A 9838-nucleotide genomic window follows, 5' to 3' on the forward strand; every position below is an offset into this window, starting at 1 on the left:
ACATTGTTTATCAACAGTTTCTTATTTATAAACAATTAGGTAACCGCTTAATCTCCTTGATCACATTTCCCATGATCAATCATAGCCATCAGATCTTCGATCTTGTCCAGGTTCAATGCATCTTTTGATCTGAAAATGTTTTACCCTGCCTAGGAACTTGCATATTAGTCTTGGAACTTGTGCCAAGGTATTACGGTTCAATCTGAGTTGTAGATCTTCATGCCGACTTTCCATTGCCTTAAATTCGTTAACAAACTTCATCCACGGCTCACCAATCATTTAATCAATTCCAGCTCATCAGCTTCCTTCATTAAATAATGCATGCAAACATTTAATGCATTCTATTATAGCTCGGTTACAACTCGGTAACAACTCGATGAATACTAAACTTCACTCAGTAGACATTTCGCCTTCATTAACCGATAGCGATAACCTTAGGGTTTACCAACTAGGTTCTTTGCTTGATAACATAGTATAGTATTGACCTTTACAATTTACAACATATGTATGATGTTAAAACAATCTAAAACATCATGATCTCATCATTGTCTGACTCAGTACTAGTTGCCCATTGAATACCTTATTCATCATATTCTTTCCTGTGTCTTTTACCGACATCTATATATTCTTCAATTCATACTTCTCATGATATGGCAACATCATACTGAATTAGAAAATCAATTTCTTGACATCAATGACAAAATAATAATATCAAGACAGTAAACATCTTTAATCAGTTATATCCATAATCATCAACAACCTTCTCAATATCCTTATGAAATGCCAACAATCTTTCATTGTCTGTTATAATGCAATATTGCCAACAATTATATAGGGAATGAGGTTCTTTCTACTACAAGTCATGCGTGATTTCTTGCCAATGGTATGCAAAGAATCTTATAATATCCCTACTCTATGCATGAATCAACCTATCATATTCTATATAAATCTCTACCCTAGATGCTATTATCTGCTACTAAATAGTAGGGTTACTAGTGAGCAAAACGCATTCATTCATTATAGTATTTGCATTGTCAAATTCATCTCGCATGTACAATGTATTTGTTTTCTCAATCTCCCTAGATATGTGAGCATTTAATTAGCCATTTTTTCTTCATTTTTTAAATAAGAACAAAATGCTCTTAATTTAACATCTCCCACATATAGAAGGGGGTTACATCTTGTCTTGTATGGCACAACAAGGTTATGAATATAAAACTCACACAAGGTATTTTGAAATTCTAGAGTAGATGACTAAAAAATGTGAAAGAAATCTCTAGGAGAAACAACTAAGAAGGCAAATCTAAATACATTTGTATAAAATAGAAACTAAGAAACTACTCCCTAGGGAACAATGTATACACCCATGCTGGTGGTCTGCAGTTGAAAATTTATATAAATATGGCAACCATAAATTATCTACATTATTTCTCAATTTTTTAACTTTTGTTTCTTTTTCTTGTAGCCTCTTTTCCATTATTTCTTGCATTTTCTCTTTTTCTCTTATCAATTATTTCTCTCACAATTGTAATTGTTTCACTTGTTTCCACAATTTGAGTGTGATTGAAGGACAAGTGATTAAAGAAGGGATGTGTAGCACCTGATTATTGGTAGTAGTTTCTTGAGTGGCTTTGTTATTGGGGCAACTTCTTGTCTCAAGATGGTCTCGATGATTGTCTCCCTAGTAGCCATTTTTGCCAACCTATCCAAATTAATATTCTTTGATGGTGTAGCTTCTTCTTCTTTTTCATTAGGTTGGGGTTCTTCCACATCATATATTTCAATCTCTTCCTCCTCCTTTGTTTGTCCTATAGCATCCTCTATTTGAACATCCACATTCTACTCTCCTAATTCTTCAATAACAAAATCTCCCATAGGTTGTTGCATTTTCATTGGAACTACAACATGTTCTTCATATGCCCAATTTGGGGGAGTTTAATCAAATGATTTGTTTTTGGACTTGGAAGATGATTCTCTTTCTTTCACAATGAGAAACCTTTTCCTAAATAGGGATTCTCTTTCACAACTAGTCTCTACATCAATATCGAGGACAGTGTGAGGCTTTGTATTTCCTTTAAGACCTCCTTTCTTCTTCAACCAGTGATACTTCTATTGTTCCTTAGCTTCCATTTTTTGTTTTCTATTTTTTTGTCTTGCCTTCTAACCACAGACAATATCTACTAAGTAACATGGGAAGCAACTGATGGAGGTTTTTCTAAAAAAAGGGTGCCAGCATGAGCTTGTTGGACTTGACCAGTAGAAATGTGAGTTTTTATTTCCATTTTAACAAAAGGAGTGGGTGTTTCTAACATTCTATTTTTTCTCATAGAAATAACAAGTGTATCTTTAGGCTCCTCTTGTTAAATTCTAGGGCTCTCATCAATTTTCACTTTCTTTCCCTTTGAAGATTTATTATTTTCCTCAATTCTCTTCTGTTTAGCAGAGGCAACCTACTCGTTTCCTTTTGTTGATGTAGTAGAAGGGGTTTAAACCTTAGGGCTTGGTTGATTTTCCCTTGTTATATTTTTTAATTTTTTCTTGACTCTTCTTTCTCTAGGGCAATTCTTAGTGCCCTTAGGTTTGGGTTCAGTGGTAGATTTTTTAGCAAACTTTTGGCTCTAGGTTTTGGTTGCAGGAGAAACTGTTTGGGGTTCCTCTTCCTCTTCTTGAGATGACACTAGTGTAGGGGTTTTAGATAAAGAGGTATCTCTTTCCTCAGAAGAAATTGATTCTTCTTTGTTTGAATTTACTGGGGGCTTACTACTCTCCCCTTTTGTTGACCCTCTAAATCTTATTTTCCTACCTCTCATATCCAAATTCAAATGTTTCACCTTCTAAACTTAAAAACAAACTTTCAAGATCATTTAAGGAAAGTAAATGGTTAAACTTATTTTCATGAGTTATTATGCAGTGGTGAGATAATGAGGTATCCTTACCTTTTTGGACCTCTTATGCCATCCCTGTAGGAAAATGATCGAAATAATTAGGGACAATTATTAAATGACCATGTTGTAAGTGACTGAGCATCTTGAAATGATGTGAATAAAGTAATGACATTTGTCCTTCACAAGAAAAATATCTAATTATGAATTCAATTGCTTCTACCCATTTTTATAATAAAGAAACCCTCATGTTTCCTTGTCAAGAGGTATCCAAAGGTAGGTTGTTCTTGACCTGGTAAACTCTACTATAACTGAGACTACATCATGGGTGTCAAGATGATTTTTCCATCAATAGAAAGTCAAGTTACCTCTGTAATAGCGAATATGTTGGCATCTACACACAACCTTTGATAGTGGATACAATATATTGCATAGTCCATGTTGTTAGACAATTCAAATAACCAGAAGACAACTAAGAGGGGGGGTGAATCAGTTGTCACATATTACCAGAACATTTAGCAATTAAAACTTTAATACTGGAACCCAAAATATTAATACCAAAATTCTTAAAGCAAATATCGGAATAGAAATTAAACCAATTAAGCATAAACAATAATCAGAGAATAAATAACATCCACATGACAACAAGATTTATACATGGAAAAATCGGTAAAGGGAAAAACCATGGTGGGAAGCCTACCCATAGTCAGATAATAACTCTACAGTAAGTATATGAATTAAAATTGAGGGACCTGCACTTATAGGAAGGTCAATAGCCTAGAGCGCACTTCTCATCACAAAAGGAGTCTCACTGACTACATAGAAATCTAGACTACAATCTGAAAGAATGAATGAACTGCAAAGATAGCATCTCCTATGCCTGAGTACAGTTTCAGTTAAGCTCAATACCAGAGAACTAAATCCCCTTACATAAACCCAATTTAATCTCCAATGATCAACCAAATCCTTTGCCTGAATGATATTACATTATTCGCACATTACATATCCATTTTCCATGCATTTATAACCCAAAGATCTGTAATGAGATCTTACATCATATATATACAAACCCTTAACCATAAACAATCAAGTCGACCACTAGACAATCAACCAATTACATAATTACAAAACATGTCGGCCTTAGACCAAACAAATAATATCCAACACCTAGGACATCTTGGAAACACATCAAGAGGTCCAATCCACATGTTACATTAAGTCGGTCCATAACCTAGATCAACCAAGACCCAATATAGGTCCACACGCTAAAGAAATGATCTCCATTCACCAAGTCTCGAATATGATCACCATCAGCATCTTGAAACTATACCAGAATCTGCACCAACACCACTTATACATATCATCAAATATCTTCATCAAATCTCTATTGGTGAAACCCTTGCCAGAAACTTCAAACCAATCTTCCAAACAAATAGGATAGCATCTGATCACCAAATCAAAACCAACTGACTGAGCATGAACATGAGTAAGCCAATTCCATAACCAAATCATTCCAGAGCATACCGGATCATCTCGTATCCAATATAACCATAAACTACTCAACCTACCAGGACCAGAAGGGTGTCGGTAAAGCATTCAAAATAGCTAGTGTTGACATCAATGATAAAACATCAATGCAACACATAATCAATTCCTCTAAATGGCATCATTATAGAATAATCATCAATGATTAGCATGAAATATCTATCACCTTGAAAACTTTGAACTCTAGTAGGGCCACACAAATCGGTATGAATAAGATCAAGAACATCATTAGATTTATCTTGTATACTCCTAAAAGAGGTTCTAACCTATTTACTCATTTGACATTCTTTACATGTGGGATTATAGGGCTTCATAATTGTAGGTGTATCTCTAACACCCTTAGTTGAACTGATCTTCACAATGCAATCAAAATTCACATGACATAGCCTTTTATGCCATAGCCAACTCTCATCAATTTGTGCAATCAAACATGTCTTCTCACCGGAATTCAAATGAAATAAATTACCTTTTGTCTGTGTACCAATTGCAATCTCCAAACCAGATCTGTTAATGATTTTGCATTTTCCATCCTTGAACTGTAATTGAAATCCCTTATCCACCAGTTGTCCTACACTCAAAATATTATGCTTCAAACCTTCAACATAATAAAAATTATCAATATTGTTCGTACCATCCAATGATATAGTTCATTTTCCTTTGATTATGCATGTTTTGTCATCTCCAAATCTAACCAGACCGCCATCAAATACTTGCAAAGATAGAAACTTCCCTTTATCTCCAGTCATATGATGTGAACAACCACTGTCAATTACCCATTCATCCTTGTCTTCAATTTTAGCAGCAAGTGTCTTCTCTTCAGGTACATTCTCTTCTAGTGTCAGAACATCTTCGTTGATAGCTAGGAACACCCATTCCTTCCTATTGCCGGAACCACTAGCAGAATCTTTTGTCGGTTCATCATCAAAATCAGTAATGCCTTCCTCATCCACTATGTAGCATGATTTGTCTTTGTTTTTCTTGTACTTATACTTGTTCTCATATCTAGGGTTAGGCTTAAATGATCTTCTAACTCTTTTCTTCAAATCTTGAATTCCTTTTAGGACATCTAGATGAAAAATGACCAATCTTATTACATGCAAAACATTTAAAAGGTGTTTTTCCTTCATACTTACTTCCTATTGGTCTTTTAGGTACTCTTCTAGCAAATAGTGCTTCAGGTTGCTCAAACTCATCATCTTTTCTCTTCATATCATCCAATTTCTTTGCATATAAAGTTTTCCAATCTCGCTTACCATTTGTTGATGCAGATGCATGAAAAGCAGGTTCAGTTTTCGCAGCTCTAGAGGGTCTAAATTCTTCAAGCTCAAAAGCAGATAATTTCCCAACCAGGGTATCTTTGTCAACAGATGTATTAGCCATTGTTCTCAACTCATTAATAGCAGTAGCCTTCATCTTGTAAGCTGGTGGTAGGGCTCTCGGAACTTTAGAAACAATTTCATCTTCACTCAGAGTTTCACCACAACATTGAATTATCATAACAAACTCATTTACCCTTTTCATGAATGCAGTAATCCTTTCATCTTCTTCCATCTTCAAGTTCTCATATCTCACCCAGTAACCATCATGTTTAGCAATCTTCACTGTAGGTTCACCTTCATTAAGAGTCTCCAACTTATCCCATATAGCCTTTCCAAATGATTTGTTGATTAATCCCATTATTTGTTGATCAAAAAGTGCACACAAGAGGGCTTCTCTTGCTCTACAATCATTCTCAAGCTCCTTATCCAAGTTTTCTAAAGGAGGATTTTCAGATGCCAGATTATGAGGTGTAACACCATTCTGTGTGATCTCCCAAATCTCCTTGCCAAGACATCTCAAATGAGTCTCCATCTGAATCTTCCATATTGTGTAATTTGTTCCATCAAGCCTAGGAATAACTCTTTGAAAGATAGCTCTAGATGAACTTGAATTGTTTGTCGCCATAGGATCTTCCTCAAGTGGTTAAACTTTCTACAAAGAGGACCAACGCTCTGATACCAATTGTTAGACAGTTCAAATAATCGGAAGACAACTAAGAGGGGGGTGAATCAGTTGTCACGGATTACCAAAACATTTAGAAATTAAAACTTTAATACCGGAACCCAAAATATTTATACCGAAATACTTAAATCAAATACCAGAATAGCAATTAAACCAATTAAGCATAAACAATAATCAGAGAATAAATACCATCCACATGACACCAAGATTTATACATGGAAAACCCGGTAAAGGGAAAAAACATGATGGGAAGCCTACCCACAGTCAGATAATACTTTTGCAGTAAGTATGTGAATTACAATTGAGGGGCCTACATTTGCAGGAAGGCCAATAGCCTAGAGCGCACTGCTGATCACAAAATGAGTCTCACTGACTACATAGAAATCTAGACTACAATCCAAAAGAATGAATGATCTGCAAAGATAACATCTCCTATGCCTAAGTACAGTTCTGGTTAAGCTCAATACCGGAGGACTAAATCCTCTTACATAAACCCAATTTGATCTCGAATGATCAACCAAATCCTCTGCCTGAATGATATTACATTATTCGCACATTACATATCCATTTTCTATTCCTTTATAACCTGATGATCTGCAATGAGATCTTACATCATATATATACAAACCCTCGACCATAAACAATCACGTCAGCCATCAGACAATAAACCAATTACATAATTACAAAACATGTCGGCCTTAGACCAAACAAATAAAATCCAACACCTAAGACATCTCGGAAACACATCGAGAGGTCCAATCCACACGTTACATTAAGTTGGTCCATAACCTAGATCAATCGGGGCCCAATATAGGTCCACATGCTAAAGCAATGATCTCCATTCGCCAAGTCTCGAACATGATCACCATCAGCATCCTAAAACCATACCAGAAGCTGAACCAACACCACTTATGCATATCATCAAATATCTTCATCAAATCTCTATTGGTGAAACCCTTGCCAGAAACTTCAAACCAATCTTCCAAACAAATAGGATAGCATCTGATCACCAAATCAAAACCAACTGACTGAGCATGAACATGAGTAAGCCAATTCCATAACCAAATCATTCCAGAGCATACCGGATCATCTCGTATCCAATATAACCAGAAACTACTCAACCTACCAAGACCAGAAGGGTGTCGGTAAAGCATCCAAAACAGCTAGTGTTGACATCAATGACAAAACATCAATTCAACACATAATAAATTCCTCCAAATGTCCAACACATGCAAACTCTAGTGCTATCTATGTGTCATATTCTCCTAATTTGCGGAAATATTCCATCCATCCTACATTACCAACTCATGCCTACAAAGGTGAACATTATCAACCAAGGTGTGAGCCAAAGGTTCTTTCCTTATAGGATCTCTACCCATCTTCCAAATGAAAATACATATTTTAAAACAGCTTCTAGTGAAAAATCCTTTCTAAATTCTCTCTTCTGGATGATTCCTTCCCCAATTATTTTTGAGCTTTCTCAACCAAATTCAAACCCTTTTCTAAATTCTACAACTAAACTTAATTGCCAATTCTTTTGAAATTTTGAGATTCTCAACTAAGACAAAGAGAGTGGCATATTGTGAGAAAGCTATGAATGGAGAGATTAATATGTCTTCTGAATCTGACAAAAATGCAAATATTGGGAACTCCAATGATGTCCCCCCTTCCCATTCTACAATTTCGGAATCCCTGAAATAGATGGGTGAAGATCAACAAGATGGTTTTCAGATGGTTGGAAAGAAAACTAGGAAAAGGAGAAGGAGGAACACCCAACAATTGGCTCTGGAGAAAATTAGAGCGACTAACCCTAATAACTTTAAACATGGGGAGGATGAAACCTCTGTGGTGAACAACCTAGCCTTGCCTATGGAAGATGACGTGCATGAAATCCCCCCTAAAAGGAGATTCTCGAACACAAATGCAACCTCCGCCCATGTTAGATCTGTAGCTAATAATTTTGAAGAGAGGGACGGTGTCAGTAGTGAGTTAGGTAAGGGAGGGAGCCCTAGTGGGACATTAAGCTTAAAGGCTACTCATAAGAGCTTTCCTATGAGCTTGCCTTAACCTATGTCTCTGATAATGCGATAAGAGCCCCCTCTCTTACAGAATCCACTCCTTAAATGGTCATCTCCCTTCCCCTTAAGAATTTTGTTGAAATTGAGAATAACTGTGTGATTGAGGTCATTGTTGTTAACCCTAATAGTTGTGATGCCAGTCTTAGTAAGCCTATAGCTCTTAAGGATGAGACCCTAGGCAGCTGTAATAGTTTGAAGGCACGCAGACCTTGTTCTGAGAGTGGAGAGGCCCCCAGTCAGCCTAATCCCAATAAGGATCCATATTTCAAGGATGACTCTCAAAATGATGAATACATCAGCAAAGATGGGGAGTGGATGACTGATAGTGAGAACACTAAGGTTATACCCTGAAGAAGAAGAGGTAGACCACTAGGCTCCAAGAATAAGGGTTCAACCAATAGAAGGAAAATTGAAGAAAAGAAAAATATCCCCAGGTGTTTCAATAGTTTTAAGACTACTAAAGAGTAACAAGCTCTCATTTAGTTATGATGAAGTGCATCTCATGTAATATTAGAGGTCTGGAGTCACCAGACAGGAAACAAATAGTTAGGAAGTTTGTTAACCAGCACAAGGATGCAGATGTCATCATGCTACAAGAATTAAAAGCAGTCAAGTTTACCTTGGAGGTCAATCTAGAATTCATCTAGAAAGACTCTATTAAGATTTGTTCAGACCATGATAAAGGAAGAGGGGGGAGTTGGGCTTCTCATCAACTCCAAATGGAAAGATCACATCGTTAACCAAGGTGCTCACTATGTAACAGAGCAGTGTGGGCCTCACTAGACATTAACAAAATTGTCATTGGCGTGTGCTCAATCTATGCTTCCAATGACTATAGGGAAAGGACTAAATTATGGGATTGGATTGCCTCCCTCCCTGATATTATGTGGGTTATTGGTGGAGACTTCAACATGATTGAAATTCATGAGGATAAATGTGGTGGTGTAGCTATGGAATGGAAAGGAGCCGAGAAACTTCATTGGGAAAGAATGAAGAATTGTAGGAAACTCTTTGACCCCCTACTTAGTAACAAGAAGGATGCAAAAGGAATTTGGTACACTTGGTGCAATTACTAGAGAGGAAAACATAGAATCTATTGTAGACTGGATAGGTTTTATGTTGATAGAGAACAACTCTCCTTTACACCGGATAATTAGGGTAATGTTGTGACAGTATGGTCGGTTTCACTCTCAAACCATCACCTTGTGGTTTCCCTAATTAGGTTCAAAGACATTCCAGCAAAGACAGGGAAAGAAGGAGATAAATCCATCCTCAACACCCATCTCCTTAAGGACCTGGATGTGTTGGGTGCCATAAAAATTATTAGATTAC

The sequence above is a fragment of the Cryptomeria japonica genome, chromosome 4 (genome assembly GCF_030272615.1).
Source record: "Cryptomeria japonica chromosome 4, Sugi_1.0, whole genome shotgun sequence".
Taxonomy (NCBI): domain Eukaryota; kingdom Viridiplantae; phylum Streptophyta; class Pinopsida; order Cupressales; family Cupressaceae; genus Cryptomeria; species Cryptomeria japonica.